Genomic DNA, 26,729 nt, shown 5'->3' on the forward strand with positions numbered 1-26,729 from the left:
ATAGTGCAACTTAAGGTAAACATTTGGTTTGGACAAACATAATAGGTTCTTATCACCTTCCGAGTAGATATGGATTGTAAAGGGAAACTTTGAAAATATACTAAAAACATCCCCTGGGAAAGAGGAGCTAACCACCCTAATTTGGAAGAGGTAAAATATATGTGAAAGAATCAGACCAGAAAAAGTAAGCAGTTTTCAAAGTAAAATAATATTGGGGCTATCATTTAATTTACACTCTTGTGGTGACTGCAAATTCAGGCATTTGCATATAAAATTATAACAAGTTTTGATCCAAAACACTGTTAAATTTTGTTAATTTTCACAAATTAGAAATAATTTTTTTAAATTAATAAAAAATTGAAAAATAGATTTTTCATATTTAAAGATGTTGATCCGTTTTTTCATTTTAACTAACAAATATGAAAGCTATATGAAAATCATCTTCTTTACAGATAATTCAGGGCAGAAGTCTGACACTTATTGCACTTGACCACAGAAATGTCTTACCTCATGCAGACTATTTAATTATATTTTTTCCTTTTGCCACTTTCAAGAGTGAGTATTTGCCTTTTAAACTTTTTCAGTGTCACAATCATACTATGATCTTAAATATTGGCACTCCATCTATTAAATTATGTGGGAAATTTCATAAAAGGGGAGAAAATGCTGCAGGAAAAAAAAAAAGTGAGATGTCTGTTTGTGGTCTACAAGTGAGTCTACCTTTTGTTGTCCAAATAGACATATAGAAGTCTGGGAGGCAAAGTGGTAATAAATCCAAGCTCTCCACTGAAATAGTGGCATGTAAGTAAGGAATATTAAGTAACTTTTTGTATTTCACCTCTAGAGATAAAACTGTTCTGGTAGATCTCAGTTCTAGGAAACTTTACATAGTTTTAACTATGTGATTAGCTGTGATAGTTTTACAGATGTGATTAGCTTTATCAAACACAAAGTACATGGCTTAAGAAATACCTTGATAATTTCAAGAGTAGAGCCACATTTATTAAATAAATCAGAGATCTTTAAAGCTGAACAATATTTTATAGATGTTTGTTATAAGCAGGGTATTTTTCTTTCCTCTTCTATATAATTTATACTTCAGAAAATTGCACAACAAAAATACTCTTACAAAACTCGAACAGCAGAAGCTGATGATTACTTTAACCTGTAGACAGAAATGGCTAGGAACCTGCCAAGGTAAGATTTTTTTGAAAGGATGTAAGGATCAGTACAAATCAAATCTTCTCTCACAGAAATTTCATCAGGAAAGTTTTCTTACACTGAAGGTTTAATTCATAGTCAGAACAAAAAGAGATGGGAGAGACAAAAATGCAGACAGTAGACTTCTAAATCAGATTAGTGTTGGATAAAGAAGATTCAGTTCAGTTTGACACAGGTCCTAGCTTGCATTGCTTAATATAAATAGCTCACTGTGTCACTACTGAAAGCATTCTATAGCTATACATGACCAATTCAATATGTATAGGAATATATCTAATTTAATTTTTCATTTTATCAGAACAGTTGGCTTCATTATTAGATAATAGATAAACAGAAACATGGATTACAGAAGATCACCCTCTTTGGTCTTCTGCTTCTGGATATGACTTACATATCTATGTGTTACATGACAGAAGTTTATGCCGCCTCTTTGTAAATGATGGGAAACTTTCCTCCGGCAATCTACTTTAATAATCCACTGCTCCTCTTACCGGAAAGATTTTCTCAAATTAAATAAATCTCCCTGACTTTAAATTAAACCTCCTGATCTTTGTTTTCATTATGTTTGCTTATGATAGTAGCCTTTTACATGTTTATGTAGTCATCTCATTTTTTTCTTTCCTTCTGTGTCTATCTGTAAACTAAAGAGACATAAGTCTAATTTTCTTTTCATAGGCTGTATTTTATAAACCTATGATCATTCTCCCTGCTGTGCTCTGGACAACAAATCAGCACCATCTTTATCTTTTGTGAAGTTTGACATCCAGAACTGGACACTTTGCCCTCCAAATTCTTAGTTCTATATATTGCCTGGATAAGCAGCCTATAATCATCCGGGCTTTGTCAGATGAATTCTAGAATTACTGTATTTCCTTTATTCAAAATATTTGTTAGAGTTCCTAACAAATCCATGCTGGCTTTCAGTGGCTGTATTGCTATTCCTACAAATCAATTGGTAAGCACACCAGTATTCCTGTTGGAACTAAAGTAAGTCTAAAGAAATTTTCTTGGCACACTACTGCAGCCACCCTTTCTCTGTGACATAAACCTGGCCACACATTGTCTGCCCTCGATATTCAGGGATGCTATACGTGCATTTTGGAATGGAATTCTGTCTAAATTGTGTCTCTGGCTACTATTACATGAGTAAATTAAATTCAATATTCTTTGCTCATTGCCCTGGATACAGAGACAAGGGGGTGGAGCTTTCATCACTGTCGCTTCAATACCACCTACGACACCACTGGAGGTTGTGGTTAAAAAGCCAACGCCAGAAACCACAAGTCTGCCTTCTCTTTTTCTTTTCTTTTTTTTTTTTTTGGTTTGGTTTTTTTGGGGGTTTTTTTGGGGGTTTTTTGGGGGATGTTTTTTGGGTTTTTTTGGTGGTTTTTTTTGTTTGTTTTGCTGGGCTTGCTCTGGAGAGGGTGTAGGATTGGGACCACCATTGCTGTTACCACACTGTGGCTGCCCCCAGGGAGAGAGCCCCTGCAGAGGGGCAGAATCACCATTTTGGCAGCACAGCTCCTCATTTGGATAAACTAGCCTTCCTGGTTCTGTTTTGTCCCTGCTTTCTCTTGTTTTCAGGCTGGGGAATCAGAAAGTTAAGCCACTGAATCCTCCCTGATATTGTTGTAATTTTCCTGAATATCATGTGGCCATAGAACAAGGCCAGTAGTCATTTTGCCTTTATCTGGGTAACCACACTGGATACTGTCTTTGGGAAGCTTTTATCTTTGTTTGGTGGTGAATACCCTTTTGTGGGTGAAACACTCTCTTTTTACACTCTTTTATTAATATTGTTGTGGTTATTGCGATTTTTCACTAAATTGTGATTCCAGCTTAATCTCTTCTAGTGTTCCTCCATCACTGGAAGGGGCGAGGAGGAGAAAAGGGAGCAGCTTGAGTGGGTTTAATTTTCTAGCTGGATTTTAAACCAACACACTGGTTAAATGGCCAGAGTTGTCTACAATCACCATATACCTTAAGAACAAATTACCATTACTTTATTTGTCTCTGTCCCGACCAAGACTTCTCTAACTCTAGAATCTCACAAATAGCAACTTCCCCTCCTGATACAGATCCTCATGGAAGTCATATTGAAGCATACGGAAGACAGAGAGGTGAGTAGAGATAGTAACGTGGCTTCACCAAAGGCAGATCTGGAGCTGGGCTGCTGGGCAATCTGGTGGCCTTCTTAGGATGATGTGACTGCATCAGTAGAGAAGGAAAGAGCAACTGATGTTATCTACCTGGTAACTTTTTAAGGCATTCAGTATGGTCTCCCATCACATTCTTGATGCTTAATTGGAGAGATAATGAGTTTGATGGATATAATGTTAGATGGATAAGGAACTGACTGGATGGTCACATTCAAAGAGTTACAGTCAGTGACTCAATGCCCAAGTGGAAACCAGTAATCCGTGGTGTCCCTCAAGAATCCGTATGGATACCAAAGCTATTTTACATCTTCATTAATGACACAGACCAATGGGATTGAGTGCACCCTCATGAAGTTTTTGGATAACACCAAGCTGAATGGTACAGTTGATATATTAGAGGGAAGGGACACCATCCAGATGGACCTTGATAGACTTGAGGAATGGGACTGTAGGAATCTCATGAATTTCAAAAAGACCAATGCAAGGTCCTGCACCTGGGACATGTCAATCTCTAACATGAGTACAGGCTGGAGGAGGAGTGGATTGAGAGCAGCCCAGAGGAAAAGGACTTGATGTCCACCATCTTGGTGGATGAAAAATTAAATGTGATCCAGCAATGTGTACTTGCAGCCTAGAAATCATATACTGGGCTGCATTAAAAAAAAGTGTAGCCAGCAGGTCACAGGAGATTATTCTCCTTCTCTACGCTACTCTTATGAGACCCTGCCTGCAGTAGTGTCCAGTTCTGGGATCCCCAGCACAAGAAAGACGTGAACCTGTTAGAGCAAGTCCAGAGAGAGGACACAAAAATCATCAGAGGGCTGGAACATCTCTCCTATGGACATGCTTGGAGACCTGGGGTTGTTCATCCAGGAAAAGAGAAGGGAGACCTTATTGCAGCCTTTCTATACTTAAATAGAAGTTATAAGTAATATAGAGAGAGCATTTTTACCAGGGCCTGTAGGGACAGAACAAGAGTTAAAATGGAAAAAATATTTATATTGGATGGAAGAAAGAAACTTTTTTAAATTACTTTTGTGAGACACTGAAACAGGTTTCCCAGAGAAGATTTGGATGCCTCATCTCTGGAAGTGTCCAAAATCATGTTAGATAAGGCCTTAAGCAATGTGATCTATCGGAAGACGTTCCTTATCCATGGCATGGAGTTTGGACTAGATTATTTTTGAGGTTCCCTTCTCACATAAACCAGTCTATGATTCTAAGACATAATGACTTAGTATTTGAGATATGTAGATGTTAACCTTCGACTCATAGGAATTCAGAAAACTTTGTAGAGAGACAAAATCAAAGGACAAGATAGGTAGGAAATCATAAGAACAAATAAATCCTGAAGCCTTTAAAGGCCTCTTTTGTTAATGTTCCAGGTTTTACTATATACTAGATATAGTCCTACAGTCAGGGAAAAAACTCTTAAAATGCTGGTATTCAGATAAGATAGAGAAGGACAGCTGATTTATCTGGTAATAGTCACGTCATTGACTACAACAATGAGAAAATATATATTTCAGAAATTCATTCTGATACTCCTGAGATTTAACAACTACATAATTATATAGTCCTATGCAAATATATTAGAGGGAGATTTAAGTAGGACATGGCTTTATGCTGCTTTTCTGTATCTGTGGGAGTTTGTCTACATGCATTTAGAAAATGTGAATTCCTAATGTGTTATTTGAGTTGCTGTATAAGCTGCTTAGAAAAACATAGTTTCATCAGAGCTTTGTCAAGGTATCAGATAGAATAGCAGAAGTGTAACATCCTTGTATTCCTGAATTAAGATAAAATGAAAGCTGTAATTAAGATAGCAGCTTCTTACTACTTTATTAATTAGATTATTTAATTAGGATAGAAAGGCATGCCATTTTAAAACAGAATCTGAATTTTTAATCCTTTTTTGGCTATTTTAATTTCTTAGGTTGCTGAGCAGAAAAACTCATTATCATGTGAATATCTTTAAAATACAATTCTTAAAATATTGCCCTTAAACATCCTGATTCAGAACTTGGCCAGTGTTTTCAATGCTAAGTCATTCTCATGTAAAATATTTTAAAAGGTAAAGATAAATATTCCCAGAAATTGGCCAGGTAAAGAGGGAAGTGTTTATCACAGATGTTTGCAATGTTTTTCTGTTGATTTTTTTGCTTGTGTACTAAAAATGGACACTTCTAAAAGTCTGAATAACATATTTTCCCTAGGTTTTATAAAAACCTTGTGCTAAAATCCACAGAAGAATTTGATTTAGACATTTTTTTTTCAATTTAATCGCTAGGTAAAATCCAGCTCCATAATTCAGTAAAATGCATTTTTGACTACATTTTTGAATCATGCTAATAATCCTAAATGCAAAGTTTGGATTTAAAAATCTTTCTTGCACTTGGGATAAGAAATGACAAACTTATGAATCATGATTTGAAAAGTGTTCAGTTAAGATCAGCATTATAAGCTTCTATCTAATTTGGGATTGACATTCCAAAAAATTTAGCCCTTCAATGTTATGTACCAGTACTCACACAGCAAACCACTTTAAAAAAGCACCCGTTTTCCAGGTGAACCTTCTAACAACACTCTGTGCATAAAATGAGGCAGAAAACCACTTGTAAGGCTGAACTATTTTCTTTGCAGCCTGCAGTGTTTTAGAAAGCTGCGTGCATGGAAAACCATCTTCGTATACGATGAATTTTAAACAGCACTCTTCTAACCCTCAGTGCATATCAAGCTGAAGAAATAGGTTTCACCAAATGTCAGGCACAGTGGAGAAACTGTGCTTCTGGCCATTGCTCAGGTACAGAAATTGTGTTGAACAATCCAGCTGTCTCAACCACCATGTACCCTGCCTTGAATTATATATGGTCCTACACTTCTTCCATTCTCTTTGCTCTAAATCTGGGTTAGTACATTAAGGATGCACAACCATGTCACTGTAGGATCATTTATATTAGGGAAAACAGTCTGTGTCAGGTACTATTCCTTTCACATAATAAACTGGAAAGGCATCATAAAATAAAAGTTCTGTAAGTTAGTTAGTCACCTGATTTCTTGCTTGTCATTCTCTCTGGGTCACCAAGAGTAGCTGCTCACCTTCTTTAGTCTCAGGTATGAGCACTGTCCAGGGACTTTGGCTGGGATAGGAAAGTACAAAACTGTGTCATTTTCATAAGAGTATTAATAAATATGTTGATTATTTGGTGACCTATACTGATGTCTGAGAATCTGACAGAATCTTCCCTGCCTCTGAGATATTTTATATACTATGAAATACAATGAAATCAGAGGCAGTATTCTGTTACCACTTCAATATGAATGCAGGTGGCACTGCAAGTGATATTTTCAGAGTAAGATGAATGTTCTTGCCTTGTTAAATTCAATCTGCTAGGTTAATTTTCTGTCAGAAGAAGGGTTGGAATGGACTGCTAAAACTGTGGTTATAGTCAGAAAAGTGGCTGTCAATGTGAAGCTTTTTATTTAACGTATCAGCTATTCTTTGGGTAAATCATGACTACTTTTTTGTCTAAAGAGGCTTTTACCACAGCTAACGCTAAAATACTAATTCAGCTATAGAAGACATTGGATTTCACTCCATTTCATGTAGGTGTTATTTTTGTTGGTATTATACTTGATAGGGATTCAAAAATCCTTATTATAGGTGAGAGTCCAGGAAAAAGGAGACAAAATAGTCCAATTTTCCAACCTCAGTTTGAATTCATAGGTCTGACAAGGAGGAAAAAAACCCAAGAAAAAACAAACATAAAACAAACCAAAAAGCCCTAAATCATTCTCACACACTGTAAAACCTGTCACTATCTTGTTTCACTGTCAAAATCAGTTTAGCAATATTTTATCTAAATTCACCAATGTCAAATGTCCTAATTTCTCCTATAGATTGCATTTACATTACTAGAAATAATCCAGTCACCTGTTTTCATAAAATGCACTTCATTCTCCCTCTCACCATTCTTCTTAATGAGGAAAAATGGTTGGTGTTATCCATGCTACCTATTAAGAATAATATTTAGTCTATAATAATACCTCTTCTAGGTACCTTCTGGAACAGAGCTCATTGTCATGAGCCAAAACTACGCCAGAGATTAGATGGGGAGGGGTGAGGTGGGATTCTAGATCTACAGCTTTAGCAAATGTAAATTAAAGTAAGTTGAAGCATTTTTGTCTGGAAATTAAATTTTAGTGGCATCGAAAGATTAAAATCTTCTGAAAACATAATTTAAAGTTGAAGAAAAAAAATGTATTTAATAAAAAAGTCTACTAAATACCTGAAATAAATGGAAATCAATGTCCATTGGTGCAAAAAATTACAAAGCAAGGCAATAAAAAGTACTTTTTGACAAAACGCTAAGCATTTCCTCATCAAAATTAACTCTGACGGGCTAAAGTAAAAATTCTAACCATTAAATTTTTAAAAAATAATATGACTAAACAAATTTTTTGCTCTTTGGATGAATTTTTAGGTGCAGTGACTAAAGAATAGCATTTTACTGGTTCAGAAGTGCAAGATATTGTTTTAGGATATGGAGCATGAACTGGCATTGCACATCCAGTGTTTGTACACACAGTTGAGAGTTTGGATGGTGAGTGAGATGATTTAGCTCAAGAACACTGAGAAAGGTTTCTTCCTCTACCAGTCAGTCATCTGCGCCATGTTCTGGTTCACAGTCAGCTGACTTGGTCATAGATAAGCTTCTGACACCTGGAGTCCCCTGCATGGATCAATGGAAAATCAAACTGACCTTGGAAAGGTTGTAAGAGAAATTTAAACAGCTTAGCATTTGGTTCAAATGAAGCTTAACATAGGTGGAGGGCATAAACTTAAGGCATGACTTTGTCAGAAGTCACAAAATATGCTAATTAATTTTGTACAGAAAAGATCTTAGCTCAAAAGGGCTCCTGGAACTTTCTAATCAGTTCTTTTTTGGTCCAGACTAGGAGCTAAATTAATACTGAAAAAATCAGCATGGTTACCTTAATAAAACAATTATCTGGGGTTTTTTTTGATTACAGCAACATTTGTACCACTAGTGAAGTGATATATTAATCTTAAAAAAAGCTTAAGTAGTTTTCACTTTAATCCATTTTTTTCTGTTGTCAGAATTGTATCAAAGGACTTTAATGTAAAAAGCAATTGAGTCCTGGTAGTGGTCACTGTTGCAAAGCACACATCAAAAGTTCCGTGTAAAAAAGTAATATATGGTGTTTTTTCTCAAAAGGCTTTAGTTTTCTAAGTAATAAACATGAATGGTTAATCAGTGCTTAATTAAAGTTATTTGAATTTAAGAAATAAATAATAATAAAGTAATATCTGAAATTCATGTAATACAACATTGTTACAAATCATTTATAAAGTGTCTTGAAAGCTCCTTTTGTGATGAAGTGACATAATATATCCATTGTTTTTCCTCTGAGATCAGTCAAGGTTCAAGCACTGTCAATAAAACAACATTCACAGTGACTTACCCATCCTTCATGTAGTGGCAGACTTCATCAATCATTTCCCCTTCAAGAAAAGTTCAGATCTGTCTACGTGAGTTCTATTCAAGTGAACATAGCTATTGTATTTGAGTGTCTTATAAAAGGAACACTAAGATGTGGCTGAACAAGTAAACTGTATTTATCCCTACTCTCCAAAAATTTAGTGAGATCCATTTTTCCTCTTTTTTTTTTTTTCACTTCAGTTTGTATTTCTGTTTTAAGCTTCTTTTGCTACAGAATAAATAAGTATAATTTGGATTATGGCCTAATGATCCTATCATCTGGGATTGACACTGTTTTGACTAGCATATTGCAGTATGTTTTTCCAATGTTGTAAAATGCAATTCTGTGAGGAAATCAGGATCACTAATCAATAGAGACTTTTAAGTAACTTTGTATTCATAAATAAAGTATAAACACTTTCAATAGCTCAGCATGGAAGTTACTAAGAGTAGACACGCAGGCATTAAACAGTAAAAAGTAAAATAGCGCTAGCAAAAGGAGATTTTTTTTATCCTGTACTGTCTGAAAGCAAAGAACTTCCCAAGCTCTCTTTGATTAACAGTGTTCCTCAGAAGGTACTGCAGCGTAGTCATTAACACCAGATTTCAAGGCTTGTCATACTTCTAGAATCAACCACTGCTTTCTCCTTCTTTGGATTAAAATATTTTCATTATTTGTCTTCCATTTGTTGATTTCAGACTCCAGTGAAGATTACTAGCTGATAGTGATGCCCTGGCTACAGAGCAACCTACTGTCTGTTGCCTGCTGGTGAAGAGACTATGTTACAGCAGAGATTGAAGAGTCTTCACTGTAAGGAGAAGAAATTACTTTGAAGGGGAAGCAACTCATCCTTACTGTTTTTGTGACTGCAGAAGAAGCAATCAGATGAGGTATTCATTCAGTACATTAATTTAACTGTGCCCTTACCAATTCTAGGCAGTAAATTGTTCATGATCCTGACTACCATAGACTACTTAGATGTCCTCCTGTTGGTCATCTAAATGAGGTCATTATCCAGAATCCCCAGTACTCCTTACTTTCTCGGACATAAACAGAATGTTCCTTGGGAATCATATAGCACAACAGGGAAGGAAGAAAAACAGCTTAACTGTTACTTTGTATAATTTCTTTCCTGGAAAAAAACAGTGCATACTCACTAGTTGCAGACACTCCCGACAGTTAACTTATTTTCAAACCACCATAGTTTTCTACATGCTATTCTAAAATATGCCTTCACAGTTTCTGTTGGAAAAGTCAGCTGTGTCACAGTTTTATTCTGCTAACCACAAGGAATATGTTTCTGAATATCACATGGTTTCTGTTGCTCTTGTTACTTTAAAGGCCTTTTGTCTGGAAAGCTTTAAACTTATTCCTCACAGAATGATATTTGGCAATGGGTTTCCCAAAAGATTAATTCAGATTTTTAGAAGTTTTCTCCAAGAGGCAGGCAGATAGCTTTTAGCAATCTGAAGTAATGATTTTAGATCAGTGGACAAGTATTTGGACTTGTGCACAACTATTTGCATAGCTGAGCTATCAAAACCTCCTGGTAGGTTAGAATAATAGTGCCAGTCAGGATTTGTACAAATAGCACCATTCCATGCCATGCCATGCCACACTATATATTTACTTGATTTTATTTTCATATACAGCTCTGCCCTGGAACATATTCCTGGCAGGACTGGTGAACCTATGGAGAGGGGAGCCAGAGCAGGTTTGCTGGAAGGACTTGTGAACCTATGGAAAGGATACAAGCTGGAGCAGTTTGTGGAAAAATGTAGCCCCTGGGAAGAGCTGACATTGGAGAAATTAATGGAGGACTGCCTCATATGGGAGGGACCCCACACCAGAGCAGGGAAAGACTGCGATGAGTATTTCCCCTGAAGAGGAAGGAGCATCAAAGACAACTTGTGATGAACAGACTGCAACCCCCATTTCCTGCCCCCTGCACTGCTGGTGGGGAGAAATTAGAGAATTCATCAGTAAAGTTAAGCCCAAGAAGAACAGAAGGGTCAGAGGAAGGTGTTTTTAAGATTTGGGTTTATTTTTCATTCCCCTACTCTGATTCGATTACCACTAAATTAAATTAATTTCCCCAAGTGGAATCTGTTTTGCCTATGACAGTAACTTGTGAGTGATGACATCCTATCCTTTTCTTGACCCATGAGCCTTTTATTATATTCTCTCTCCTCCGTCCAACTGAGGAGGGAAGTGACATAATGGCTTTGGTGACCACCTGACATCCAGCCAGGGTCAATCCACCACACATGGTCTCACCAAGGTAGAGGCGACTCCTTTATTTTGAATCCTAACTAGTACTGTATATAGTGGTCAGAGGGGCACCAACTTATCGTGTAAGGCAAGAAAACAGAAATGCAGGAAATACAACCAAATTCTTAGAAAACAAAGCTGATATTTTGCAGATAAAAAGGAGGTAGAAACCTTCTCAGGCAACAGAAAAGAAGAAGGATGAGATTAGTCTGTGACAACAGATGTCAGACCATGTCTCCAAAAAGTATTTTAATTTAGAAGAAATTTTGAAGTTTCTGAATTCCACTGCTTTCTTTAGCTGAACGGTTAGTACAGGAGAAGGCCTCAACCAGAGCTCATTGTAATAAACTGAAAATCTTCTACCAGTTACATTAGGCTTTGGAAAAAACCCAGGTTTTATGATATATGTTCATAATTTGCAAAGTCCAATTTTCCTTTCAGTTATACTATCTCATAAGCCAGATCTTGTAGATAATTCATAAGCAGTAGTCCCGAAATTCATAAGCAGTTGTCATAAAACTGTTGAGCCCAACATGTAAAAAGACCTCAGAAAAACAACTGCTCAGTGACATTTCTGAGCTGCAGTCAGAACTGAAACCTCCCTCTCGTTCTGAATCAGCCCCAGACAAGTGCAATGTGTCCTTATATCAGCCACTGATGTGAGGCTGTGGGATTAGGGCCATTAATGCACATGTCCATCTCACATTAAATTTTATGCTTAGTATCAGAAACAGTAAAAATATAAATGCATCAATGACTTAAGTGGAAAATGGATCGAAAGAAGCATTTCAAATGCACAAGTGGAGCTGGCTACTAGCACTAGTGTCTTACACAAATCTTCCATATAATTTCTTTTTGTACTCTTAAATTATGGCTTGGCAGAAGAATATCTGCAAGTGAACTGTAGCAAGTAATAGGTTTTTATGTTATCCTCTATCAAATGCCATTTATAAAATGAGCTCTCTAAGGGGTTCTGAAAAAGGGCAAATCCCATTGATTGCTTATGTTTAAAACAGAAAAGCAAGCACCTGAATAACACAGCTTTTCCAGATACAGAATTACTTCTTTTCTAGTTTGAACAATACACCATTTTGCTGTACTGATAATTTCTTACAAGAATAATTAGTGGTCATTTGTTTTATTATATAAAATATGATTAAATTTTTAAAATCAAAACATGTGGCCTAGGATATTCTTGCAATATAATTTATGCAGATTTTATTAAAGAGTCAGACTAATATCTTTCCAAAGATATGCAATAGTCAATTACACTATAATTTCTAATGACTGTGGGGAACTCTGAGTGCTCTATGCCTAAAATTATAATGATGTGTTGCTGTAGTCATTATGTGAAGATCACCACTTTGATGGGGTTCACTGACCCCGTTTTTATCATTGCTTTTCTTTTGTTTAAAGCCATCTCCACTATACATAACACACAGATGTTTTTATAAGAGTTTGGAGATGGGGAACTTATTTTCACAAATAATGAGATTTTTTCTTTTTTATTCACATATCTTTTGACTCAATCAGTGTGATAATTACAAACTAAACATTTTTTAAAAGTATCTATTTACTATATAAATTTTGAAACGAGCCTTTCATTGACTCCAACAATGGAATATGTACTGTGTTCTGAGATAAAACTACAGTAATTTTCTTATCTGTTACGTGATTTACCTGTGTTTACTGTCATTATCTGATCTATATAAGAGACAAAAAGAATTTTCTGAATTAAATTTTCCTTCAGTGAGAATATGTCAGAAAAAAATACTTGTTCATGATATTAAGTTCACCATTGATAGTGGTTGCAGCACACAATCTGATAATGCACCAGTGACAATGTATACCTGCCTTGGTTAATAGCTGTCTCTTAAAATCTTCACTGTATTTTAAGTCTGAATTTGTCCTGTTTTGAAATCTTAAAGGAAGAGCAACATATGGATATTCAAAAAATATGTCTTTCATAATACAATTATTGAAGGTTATAATTCACATTTTATTGTTTTTACATACATAATTTAGGAAAAATACTTACAAAATTTGCTTTTAGGAGTCAAGAAGTTGATGGCAGCAATGTTTCTCAATCTTAATTTTTTTGAGGGTGGCCTGTTTTTCTTTTTTGTTCTTTTTTTCTTTTTTCTTTCTTGCATATAGTATTTAGCCTTTGTCACAGAAGACATACTGAGTTATTTGTCAAGAGAGCTGCACACCAATACATCTTTATCTGAATGTAAGCAGATACAGAGTCTTTCACACCAAGATGCCTTGACACTTTAAATTAATATAATAAGTAATACCAGGAGACTGCAGTTTATTAGGCCTTGGAGAGTGGAATTTACTGGAACACAGATTAGGGTAACCACTGGGCAAATTCTTAGGCCATTTCAGTTTAGCACAGCATAAGTTCTCAAGCATGAGTACCAGTGTTTTACTAAATAAAAATGTCTCTGGTATGCAAGTTCTTCCCAGACAGTGATTTCCCAGCCTGCAATCAGTGTATATCAAATATCACCCAGCTTCAGTCCAACTTACCCAAAGCAACCTGATTGCTGAAAGAGTGAAAAACACATTAATATTATTTGAAAACCATCATCATCCAAAGTTTTGCCTATTCTTTTAAGATTTAAATAAGAAAAGGTTTAAGAAATGTAAAATAGACAAAATAAATTAATTTCAGAGCACTGTATCTTCATTAATTTTGGCTGGAAGGCTTTCCTTTTTTTCAGCAATTATTATTTTTTGCGATGAGTAGCCATTTTCTCCAGATCATCAACCTGTTCCCATGGGTATAGTGATGGTGAGCTATGATATATAAAGCACTTTGTAGACTTAAAGCCAACTGTAAATTTATTAATAATCCTTGCAAATCCACACTATTGCTAACCTTAAGAGAGGCATAAAAGTTAGCCTGCTTCCTGGGGGTGTGCTGATAAACAGTCATGACATCCCTTTTTCCAAGAAAAATAATGCAATATTGTACAAGCACTTCTGTAATGTGAAGGCTTTCTTTCTGTCATCAGAGCAAGTGTAGTATAAATCATGTGTGTGATAAACCACATACAGGAAAAGTAAAATGACATCTTTCTAGGCAAATTATATCAAAGCCCAGTTAAATAAATCTGTGAGTAATTCAAAGACAAGAGGAAAAAAAGGTATCATAAGCACAAATAGATTCAAAAGCAATTTAAATGGTTTAAGATTAACATATTCAAGATTCATTTCTTAGGCTAATTTTTTTCAAATCTTCAAACAAATTGAGATATTACTAGTTTTGAAGACATGGTGAATTAATATTATTTAAAAAACAACAAAAAAATCCAGAATTTGTTTAGTTCTGAGAGGAAACTGTCAAACAAACAAACAGTCCCACACAACTCTTCCCACCCCCCAAAACACAAGAATAAAACCTCCCACCTTTTACACTGTGTATTTATAGAGAAATAGCTGTGTAGCTAGTTTTTCAGAGAATTCACCACTTTTCTATAGAGAAATCATAGCCTAAATGAACAAAAGTTAAGGGTAGCTGATAGATGATGTAAAAAGGTGAAGGAAAGAAACACATAACTACAGAAGACCACCAGGGGACAAATTTAGAGAAGCTAAAGCTGAAGGACATGTGATCTGGGAGGGGTTGACCCTGGCTGGACGCTAGGTGTTCACCAAAGCCACTCTATCACTCCCCTCCTCAACTGGACAGGGAAGAGAAAATATAACAAATGGCTGATGGGTTGAGATAAGAACAGGGGGAAAACACTCAGCAGTTACTGGCTAAACAGGTTTGACTTTGGGAAATTGGCTTAATTTATTGCCAGATGAGGAGTACTTAAGCAATTATATATCACAAGACACAAGCCATATAAAAGCTCATGGGACCTGGAGTGGGCCACTCAGAATGCTGAGTGGTCTGGATAATGATACTGGAAAGTTCTCATCTTTAAAGGCTGGCAATCACAGCAATCAAGGGCAGTGCTTGGCGACTGGTCACTTCCAACGTATATGATTCTGTGAAATGGAGTTCAGCCATTCCTGGCCAAGGAATTTCAGTCTTCAGTCACTACTAAAGAGAATAGAATGTGAAGGGGTTTGCCAACCCCCTTTTATTTCATGGGAAAATTGAGGTTTCCATTTCCATTTTCCACTGCATGGGGGCTAAATATTTTATTATATAGAAAGAGGTAATAAATGAGTTATGAACAGGGATGGCAGGTCATAGAAAATTCCTGTAAAAAGGTTTAAAGGGAAAAGTAGAAAGGCAAGTAATCCACCCTTTGCTATGCCTTTAAAGATAATTTGTTTTCTGTGTGACAAGAACTCTTGCAGACCCTAAGAAAAAGTAAAAATAGAGATGCTAGACCCAGCATGCACATGGGAAGAAGCTCTAAAGTATATGAAGTTTGCCTTCTAAACTTAGCAAAAATACAAATCTTGTGCAGGACTAGCTTACAAATTTAGTTGGTGTGCCTATGGAACAAATTCTCACTTAGAATTTTTTGGAAATTTTTGAAGATAATCGCTGATGAAAAAATCTTTTTTTTTTTTTAATTTGCCACTCTCAAGGTGAAGAAAAAATTGGAGAATGCAAGAACAGATGAGTATAAGCAATGTCAATGTAGAGAAATTAAAAGAAAATTCAACTATTTTTTTCCAGAGGTTATACCTAGAGAGTCAGAAATGTGAAGGTCTTCATGTCCACACTATTAGAACAGTCCACAATTTGTTGATTCTTACCACAATTCCCTGAAGAAATAAGCTAAGAATAGCAGTAACACTGCATAACATTTACATAGAAAGAATTATATGTGCTTACAAAGACAGTATTTGTTTTCTTCTATGTGCCCAAATTTTACAATGGAAAATGAGTAGGCATTGAATCATAAAGTACAACTAAAAAGCATAAGACAGGGTCAAATGACTATTTTTTTTAAAATAGTCTGAAATATTATTTATTGCTGCAGAGATTAATTATTCAAGCACCAGAATCAGCAGACAGAAATCTGACTTTCTTTCAGAAATTTGGTTAAAAATGCATTTTTTAAAAGTGGTATTTCTGTCATAAGTATCCTTCAATTTGTGCTGGGTTGGTTGTTTTTTTTTTTTTTTTTTGCTTGTAAGGAATAAACCCACCCAAAAACATTGAAAGATAATCCTAACACTGATGATAGTCCCATCTCTGAAAGCCGGAAGCCAAAATATTTCCACACAATTTTTCACCAAGAAAAGAAAAATGTCATATATGCCACACAGAGATAAGGATATTACTTTTCCTTGGAAGATAAAGCAGTTAGATCGCAACCTGAATTTTCCTTTTTTGCGAACTATGAAGAATTGTCTATTTGTCACAGACTTTTGCTGGATGCATTTTGAGTTTCTTTTCTTGCTTTAAAGTTCCTGATCCTAAATGCTGACTGAAAAAGCTAAGCAAAACAAAATCCCAATATTGATTCTGAAGAGAAACCAGCTACTACATCTGGAGCCTTTATTTGGTACTACTTCTAGGCACAAAGTATCATGAGGTCTTCAGCCCAAACATGAGGATAACTTCCCACTCTTAAGTATTTCTGATTACAACATTCCTTCTGCAGTTGTGAGACAGTTTATTCAAATAACAAACTTGAAGATGTCTATCCTGAGACTAGGAGCCAAATCAAAATATTCTTTATTCTTGATATGACTAGATACAGACCAAACCCAAGAAGTACAAAACTGCATAGAAAAAAATAGTCTTACTTTGTTTAAGAATTTTACATTTTTTTCTTTAGTGAATTGTTTATTTTTCATAAAGCTGAAGTGTTAACTTGACACTTTCCTCACTTTAAGACTAGAGTGTGAGAAGGAAGGAATGTGAGAGTCATAAAGTCACTCTCTGTGTCTGATGATCTTGTCTCTTTTATTTCCTTCTTTTCCACATCATTGTCCTCTGTTTAGCCTGTTTAGTTTATGCTTCTTATTAAAAGAAAGCCCTGTTTATTTTTTAACTTCCTGTCCTTTTTTAATTAGCCATGTGGTCAGCTTTAAAGCCTCTGGGAGATGAAAATCCCACATCTGGAGATCAACGACTTCAGTTGAACAATTTTGAATCCAGGAGGAAAAAAAAAGGCCCAGAACTAAAACCAATCAAAAAAACTCCCACTCCAAAACCAACCAACCAACCAGCCAGAAGAAACAAGAGCAGTCTGGTAAATTCTTCACCCTATTTTTTGTTAAACAAAACACATCAAATCATAATGCCTCAAGCTCAATATTTATTTTCTTTATGTATTTCTGTTTTCAATAGCATTGTTACTAAGCAGTATATTTGGTTGTACCTCAAAAAATATATTATAATAAAGGAAGGAAAAACAAAGGCCATATAGGAAAGCTTATTAAAATGCACATCAGGAGGTGCTTGAGCTTTTTGTGGGTGGATAAATCTACCAACATTTCAGCCTTCTACTACATATTCTTTATTTTATTGGTAGAATGGAAGATTAGCAGCTTACAGAGTGCTCCATGAAAACTAAATCCGTGTTTCTTTCTCTGATAGCTTGTTTTGAGTGAGATTTTATTAACATTTTAATTACATGAATGGAACGAAATGTAAATATATTATGAGCTTTACATACCTCTAGGTTCACAAGAAATGAAGTGGTTTTATGGAAGTTATTTTTGAGAATGAAAAGGAAAGAAACAATTTATTCCTTGAGATGGTGGATGAACAGATGTTATTTAAAGAAGTCTACTGAAGGAAAGTCTGCTAAATATAACATTTTATATGTATTTTATACAAAGTGTTTTTTCAAACAATAAAAAATGCATGCTTTGGCTACTAAATTTAAGGTTTTTGAATAAGAAAAGCATTAACAAAATAGATTTCATTTCAATAAAGAATATGAACACTAGAGAATACAGAAATTATAATGAATAGTTTAGGACAAGATACTAAAGGCTAAAATGCCCATAATTTCCTTTGAAAATGTAATCCTAACCTGGGAGGTTAAACATGCTGTATATATGTTAAACATTGTAGGCTGCCTTAATTCTTGGTAGAAAGAAATTACCACTTTCAGGAACCTATTCTTCTCATCATAAAATATGTGCATATAATCTTGGAGAACTTTTCCATCAATAATTTTTTAGTTCATGATGTTTGCTTTAAGTCTAAGGTGACTCTCTAATTTTTTTAGAAATCTAATGACACAATTAAATAACCCAGTTCTCATAGTTCTTCACTACAAAACTATTTCAGATGAATTTAACAATTTTATTGACACAGACATAAGCCTTTTAAACAAGTTTGTTTGTCTTTCCTGTTCCAGATTTGACATATCTATGTATTAATCTTGATTAATTTCTAAGATAAATTCAGAAAGCACAGATAAATCATTGGATTTTTAATCCAGCTACAAGATAGAAACCTACTTTAGTCAAAAATATTCAATATCAATCTTGCCTGTATCTCAGATCTCATGCACTTCTAGATCAAAATCTTGCATTCTAAGCCTTCAATTTTTTCCCCAAAACAGTAAGCACATTGAAAAAGAAAATCATAAGTAAGCACAAGATCTTTATTTATACTAATATACTTACTGTTATTTACATGTGTGCATGTTGTGGGAATCAAGACATCCGTGAACCTTTGCAGAAAGAATAGACTGAGGAGAAATAAGAGCTGGACAAAAAGCACACAGGTCTGTTTGATCTAGTAACAAAAATAGTTAATGCAGGAATACATATATATTCTAGTTTCCTGTTACGGTTCTTTGTAGAAGCAAATGTCAGAATAGGAAATATAAGAAGGAATTATATCTGTGGAGTTCTGGTTTTGAAATCTGTGCCAGGCTGAAAACAGATACGGCTTTGAACATGTTTCTTTGCTGAAATGTGAAAATTTCTGAAAGAAATAATTCATCAGATCAAAGTTCTATTTATTGTTGCTTGAAATGGGGATGTTTCTGACAATCTACTAAACCATAATTGTCAGTACCTCAGGTATTGAACAGATTCATGTGACCAAAGGCTCAGTCAGAGGATTCAAGTGTTTTACTCAAACAATGCAAGATTAGGAAACACTTGGCAAATGGGGCACATTTCTACAGGTTGTTCTAGAAAAAATTTGAATGCTCTTTGTGCTCCTGCTTTGATTTTTTTTTTTTTTTTTATGGCTAGAAATTTAAATTAATTCCTCTGTAAAAGGCCAGTATTTGAGTAAAATAATATTAGAAAAATATTCTAGCTGATGGTACTTGGGGAATAAATTAAGATGGTTACTGATTTTGAATTATCTAAAATTACCTGAGGAAATGAAAAACTAAAATTAGTAAGGCATTTGAGCTTTTGAAATCAACTAGTGTTAAAAATATTTGGAATATAACCTAATAAATCATATAATAGATAACTTAAAAAAAACAAAGGGATGAACAAATTCCCCTAAAGTACTAGAATTAATGTTTTACATAGACTATGTTTTTAACTCCTGCTCCTTCAAATGATAATTTTCAAAGGTAATAAAAATAGATACAGCTAATAATAAAGAAGAAACTACCATCACATTTTCTTCTGAGAGAGTCAGTAAGCAGCTCATTCTCTGTCTGCCTGGTGCTCATGCCCATATCTGGCACCTCCTGCTCATCAGCAGATCTAGCATGGACTTTGCTGCAATTTACACATATGGACCTCCCCACAACTGTTTTAGAGTTTATAGAGACACTCCCACCACACCACGGCCAGCACCAGGCAGTGTCTCAGGCTGCGTCTGCTGCCCTGCTACAGCTGCCCCTGTGGAGACCTTCACTGCCCGTGCTCACTGCAGGCTGTTGACACCCCTTGCCCGGGTACCTGCACCCTCAACTGATGCTGGTCTCTGACCTCAAATCCGCTCACACTCTGCCCAGCAGCTGGCCTCTCATGCCTACAGCACTTGCAAGGGACACTGAGTGAGGAGGAGCACAGAGAGGTACCACAGGACTAAAGGACAAGACAGAGCAGCCTGGGGACATGAGGCTCAGACAAGCCTGCTGGCTGGCCACAGTCTGCACAAAGCCAGACCCCCTTTCACACAGCCTTGTCTGCCCCATATCCCTTTGTTCCTCCCCATCCCCTTCCCCCACACACTCCCTCCTAAGTTTTGCATAGTACCACTGACACTCCCTTCAGACATCACAAATCCCCACGTTATTGTTTCCTCTTTCTTGTCATAGAATCATAGAATGGCTTGGGTTTGAAGGGAGTTTAAAGATCATCTAGTTTAAACCCCCCTGCCATGGGCAGGGACATCTTCTGGTAGACCAGAGTACCCAGAGCCCTATCCAGCCTGGCCTTGAACACTCCCAGGGATGGGTCATCCACATTCTCTACACATTCTCTAAGGGAATTTCTTAAGATACTGCCAATCATTTTTATCCCTTATATATACTTCAAAATCCTTGCACATGTAGAAGAATATAGAAATCATAATAGCAGAAAACACATGCGGTATATTTTTACCAGAGTAGTCTAGAAATATGATGAGACAGGAAAACTACCTTTTTATGTCTAGAGTGACCTATAAGCATGACCATACATTTTGCAGTCAAAATTATTTAAGTTTTTAATAATCCCTTTCTTTCCCCATGTGTGATGAAAACATTGTCTTGATAATAACAAACTATATGGGAAATAGATATTTGGCAATACAGTTATAGAAAAAATTCTGTTCTGAATAAGTGATAACAGAAATAGCATATGTAATTAATATTGTAGATTTCTTTTTTCTACACTCTGAATTTAATTCAATTTCTTGGGAGTATTTTGCAAATGGAGCTGCCCATTCTTGTACATTGGATGTTTTGCCCAGTAGACAGGAACCCTCTTTTCTTTGTGGTGCTTCAGCTGTTGTGTGACTCCTCATTTGTAACCCAGAGCTCCATGGGCTTTTTTATCTGATGTCTTATAGTCTGCTGCAGCTTCTTCAATATGTATGCTATAGTGTTTTTCACTATCATAGTTAATTTTGTAGACTCTCTTGCATTTTCATATCTCTTTTTGTTTTCTTTCCCCTACCGTTTTGCATTTCCCTGGCTAACTCGTACTTTGTTATCTCCTTCATATACTCTTGCAATCTCCACAAGTAACCATGCCATTAGTGTAACCTGTTACCTCTATTTTTGCCGTTTGACCAAAAAGTACTGAAACAGCACAGTAAATTGAAAATATTTTATGATTTTTAGTATTTCTTCCTCTTCTTTCATTAACATATTAATATTAGCATATTAAGTAACATTGTGCAAGAACTTAGCCTTGAAAAACAGCAATTTATGTTTTGATTTACTTTTTTTAGTGAAGTCTTATACTGTGTGTATAATAATAATTAATACAACACTGTTGAAAATCTCAGAGGTTGCAAACTGTTATGGGGCTGAGGGCCAAGGGAGGTTCACTGGTCCTTGCCCAAATGTTGCAACTGCTGCAGTTCTGTGTCTCCAAGCCCATGGAGCAGCAATGGTGAGCCCAGTCTAACACACACACACATACACACGCACAACAATAACACAGCTGACCACAAAGCTGATAGGGGCAGAGAACAGCACTTTACAGGCATCTACATATACAGAAGCAGGATAGATGCTGTAGTCTTGCTTTTCCTCTCCAGATGCTCAGGAATAAAGTTCACTCTAAGACACACACATATTTCTACAGGAGCTGGTCTTTGATACACAGTCTTTCTAGCACTGAGCCCCCACTACCTCTCTCTTTCAGTTGCTGGTTCCTGGATCTTCAAGGCAAGTGTATTTCATGGTCCTACTCCAGCAAGTGGAGCTCAGACCTTCTTTATTACTATCTCAAAGTTCATGTGTGTTGACACACGCTCAGAACAGACAGGACAGTCACACAGAAGAAAGGTAGGACTAGAATTTGATAAGAAAGCGAGACAGACTGCACTGACCAAACGCAGGTCTCTCACTCAAGTGTACTGTCCAGAACCAGTTTATATACATCTGGACCCTTTTATCCCTTTTCCCTTACTTTTTCCACACTTGTTCCTCCCTTATCCACCTTGTTCCCTCCCTTTCCTTGCCTTCGTCCCTTCCCTTAGACATTCCATAATAAGATTTATTTAATCCCGAAATGCACTTCCCTCTTTTCCCCTGTAATAAGTTCTAAATCTCTTTAGGTGTTAGCCCCCTTCAGTCTGGAATGGGTTCTGAGTTTTGTTTTCTTTTGTTGCCACCTCTTGGTTAGTAACTTACAGAGAATTTTTTCCCTTTGACAGTCTTAGGAACAGCTAAGTGAGCAGAGGTTCCTCTGCAGGCCATGATAAAGACCATGGTGAAGCAGGTTGTCCCCCTGCAGCCCATGGGTTCCTGTGGAATACAGAGATCCACCCGCAGGCCATGGGGGAGGTGCTCATGCCAGAGTGGGTGGATGCTTGGAAGGAGGCTGTGATCCAGTGGGAGACCCAGTGGAGAGAGAGGGCCTCTGCTTCCAGGCTGGAGCAGCCTGTCCTTGGAGGACTGCACCCTGTGGAAAGAGAGACCCATGGTGCAGCAGTTTTGGGAGGGCTGTGTGCCCGTGGGAGGGACCCCACAGTGCAGCAGGGGAAGGACTCCTCTCCCTGAGCAGTGGAAGAAGATCTTGTGTGACAAACTGACCAAAACCCCCATGCCCTGTCTCCCTGCACTGTTGGTGGGAAGGAGGTAGGGGCTGGGGGAAGAAAAGGTGATTTTAAGGGCTTATTTTACTTCTCATTATCCTCCTCTGATTCTGTTAGTAATGAATTCACTTTGTACATCTAAGCCAAGCCTGTTTTTCTCCTTGGAGTGTTCTCTCCTATGAGTCCTTATCTTGACTCATGAGGCCTCCATTAAATTTTTCTCTCTCCTCTGCCCAGCTGTGGCAGGGGAGGGTGAGTGAGTGACTTCCGTGGGTGACTAGCATTTGGCCAGTGTCGAACCCCGACAACCTGGAACTTAGACAGTTCATAATACATAATAAGCCCTACCTTAGATGGAAAAGAAGAATGAAAATGAAACAACAGAGAAAATGTCACACCCTTGTTTTGGATAGCCATATCTAAGGATGATTAGTATGTAAAATTCAGTGTTAGTTAACTAAATACAAAATAATGCACGTCTGACTATTTATGTACCATGACAGACTGTAAATCAGCTTTTATTGCTCGGGAAAGAGGTTCAGAAGCCAGTACAGAGCACTGGCTACAACAGCTGCATGCTCAGTAATGGAGGGGAGTGGTGGTGAAGCGTAGTGGGGTAGGGAGGGAGGGATGGAGAAGAAAAAATCCTGTAAGATTGGAATAGAGAACGAGAACAAAATATAGACATGCCAATTGACATCCACAATGTATGCATGCTTTGAGTTAGGATTTCTGTGTCCCAGGAGGATATAGGGTAGAACTGATAGTCTTACAAAGGGATAAAAGACATGACTAGGTGTTGGCTTCTTGGAAATGGGGAGTTGTTGAAATTTCTAAAACAACGTGTGCAAAAAATTTACAGGAAATGCTCATTTACTAGTTATAAAATACATTATGTAGAAGAAATAAATTATCAGGCACATTTTAGATTTTTTAATGAAACAAGGGCACTGCTTCATTTAGGGCATATCTAATGTATGGCGGTTGTTATTGGGCACTCTGAAGGTGCGAAATAGGGATAGATTCTCAGAAGGGCTATGAATTTTAGCAGAGGGTTTATGGCTCCAAAAGCATCTAACATTGTGGATTATGCTCAACATTAGCATTAAATTTGTCTTTTTGAATTCTAGCAAGGAAAAAATTTCTACTAAAAATTTTTCCCTTCCCTAAAAAAAAGTTTGATTATCAATACACTATGTATACATACACAGATATTTTAGGGAATTCACTATTACCTACTGCTATGCACACACTCAAGAACTGTATCTAGTAGTACTCCCAGTTTGGAACTGTATGTGGTTAGATTGGAAGATATTTTATCAAATTTAAAAGAATCCTAATTTAATTAAGGTAGACAAGCACCAAAATGTACAACTGCAGTTGATGGATTAAAGACATAATCAGAAATCATTTGATACAACTTAGATATAAATGTATTTAGGAGATTGGCATCAGTAGTACATTTGCCACCCTGTTCCTGATATGAATACCCTGTCAGAAAAAAAGTTCAGCATGCAGTCAAATGTGTGATTAGACTGTCATTTTTTCCCCAATCATCTGCATGACTGTTAGCAGCCCTCTAGATTGCTAAAATTCTACCCGTGGCAAACAGAAGGTGGGAGTTGTTCTCCATTTCCGGTCCAACCTTATTCAAAGTGATATCAAACTAAAAATTACATTTTTTTCCTCTCAGAAACCTGTAATACAGACATCACAGGTAACTAAAGAAACATTGTTTGACTCATTAGCACCATCATAAAAAGACTAAAGACTGTTAAATAGAATTTACTGAAATATAAAGTAATATAAAATGTCACCTGATATTTCTTGCCCTGGCAGATATGTCTATCCAGTCATGGGTTTATCACAGGAAAATGAGGAAGGTTGTCAGTATTATGAATGAAAAATTGCCGTATCTTAAATTTATCACAGAAAGGGAGGGCACTATAGGTATTTTCTGGTTGAAATGTCTAAGACTTGCTTGTCTCCAGCAAGTGTGACAGAGTTATTTTCTATATGCTGAAAAATATCACCACTCTTACACTTTTTTCTCAACTCTTCTCTGCTAAAACTCTTTTCAGTTCTTCAGGATCTTCCTGAATGTCCTTATGTCTTCACTGAATTCTCTCAGGAAAACCTCAGTTTATTCAGTCTTCATGAGCTTATCTAGACAGTTAACTCTTATTGCCTGTAATTCAAAAAATTAATTAGCAATTCGCAACTTAGTGGGGGGCAATTAATAGACTACCTGATGTACCTGGAAAAACAGGCTTACTCTGTGACCTGCAAAAACCTCCTTAGGTGTTAGTACCTCTATTTTCTCTCTCTCTCTTCTTGTTTTTTTTTTTTTTTTTTTTTTTAATTTTGTACATTATAATGTTTTGGAAGTAACTAAAATAGAACCTCTGTAACTTATTTTGTTCGGTGTATGATCTATGAACTTTCAAAACCCTCATCTTTCAAAGCTTAAACGGAAAAATCTTCGAAAGAAAGCACCTTTGAAAGAATCGAAGGAATCTTCGAGATAAAAATGTTCATGATTAAACATTGACTGAGTATCAGTAATCAAAGATCATTTTCTTCAAATATCTTCCTCTAATTGTCAGTTTAATAAAAATCTCAGGGATAGTGATGTTCTTTAGAATAGAATAATAATAAAATGACAAAGATTTCCTTATCCTAGATAATTTACCAGTTTTGATTGGAAGTAATCCACTGGTTAACCACTTGCCAGCCCCCTCTTCAAAATGATTACCACTTATTTCACTCTGTTTTGAAATACATATGTTTAGTTTATCATTTGAATAAGCAGTGCAAAGTCTTTGGATTACTGCACATAACAACCTGTAATTAAACAGAAACAGCTTATGGGAACGTTTCAAAACAATTCTTTGTTCAGTTCCTGACGATTTACTTGATTGTAGTGATATTTAATGATCTTGATATTAATATTCAAAACCCTTGACTAGCTTCAGCACTAATTATACATGAGACTATTTCTCAGATCTTCAGCCCACGGGCCATTTTGCCAAGAGACACTGTGGTAATGGGGTTCAGACCAAAATTCAAGGAGAATCCGAGTGCAGGAAAATATTCAAAGTGTCTTGCTATCAAATCCTTCCTTCAAAAGAAAAGATTGAAACAGAATATCTTCAGACTATAATGGAAAATATGCTTTTCTGTATAGTAAGTTAAGTAGACCTTCATTCCTAAGTGGTGAGTGCTGATTACATTTTATCAGGGCTGTGTCCATGTTTTATTAACAACTGCTTAAAAATACATGAAATGGAAAAAAAATGAAGCAAGCTGAGTGAATAATACCTAAAAAGAACTGGAGTTCATAAGTTCTTAAATTGTAAAATGATTGTGAATTATGAAAATCAAGAGCAACAAAGCAACAGAAGAACACCTTTAATTTTTCCTCTCTGTGATGTTAACATAAAAATTATTAAAAGATTAGAAAAAGAACTATGAATTATATAGGTACCTTAATGGTCTATGTGGAGGCCAAATAGAGGTAAAGATATTAACATGCCTGGTCCAGTGGTTGGACAAAATTATTAAGAATTATGAATATAACTAAACTCTTCCTCTGTCTTTACTGAAAACTTATAACAGAATTTTCTGTAAGAGTTTGCCTTCATAACTTGCATCTTTTGTGACTTTTATACTTAAGTATGTAATTGTCCTTTGGCATTTTGCAGCTGTTTAGTATTGGCATACAATGCAGTATGCCACGAAGACAGTTATTTAATAAGAATTGCAACACACACATCATTTGAGGATTGCTGCAAGTCACCGGGACAGAAGCGGAAGAGGACATCAGCTTTATATTAGTTTATAATTCCCTAATTAGGTGAAACTGAAACAAGTTTCTGTGCCATTTCATTCACATCCCCAAGGAAATAATGAACTGTATCATGGGTTAGCAAGCACAGTCCCAGAAGGGATGTCCTTGCTAA

The 26,729-nt window shown here is 36.1% G+C and overlaps 1 long non-coding RNA gene across 1 annotated transcript; it reads left to right on the forward strand.

Moving 5' to 3' along the window:
• The first annotated feature begins 3,228 nt into the window (after positions 1-3,228).
• Positions 3,229-26,729, forward strand: LOC125321564. Its single transcript, XR_007201593.1, has 4 exons — positions 3,229-3,341; positions 9,584-9,775; positions 17,157-17,335; positions 26,472-26,729. It is a non-coding gene; the product is annotated as an uncharacterized LOC125321564 (long non-coding RNA).

Source organism: Corvus hawaiiensis, chromosome 2 (assembly GCF_020740725.1).
Source record: "Corvus hawaiiensis isolate bCorHaw1 chromosome 2, bCorHaw1.pri.cur, whole genome shotgun sequence".
Classification (NCBI taxonomy): domain Eukaryota; kingdom Metazoa; phylum Chordata; class Aves; order Passeriformes; family Corvidae; genus Corvus; species Corvus hawaiiensis.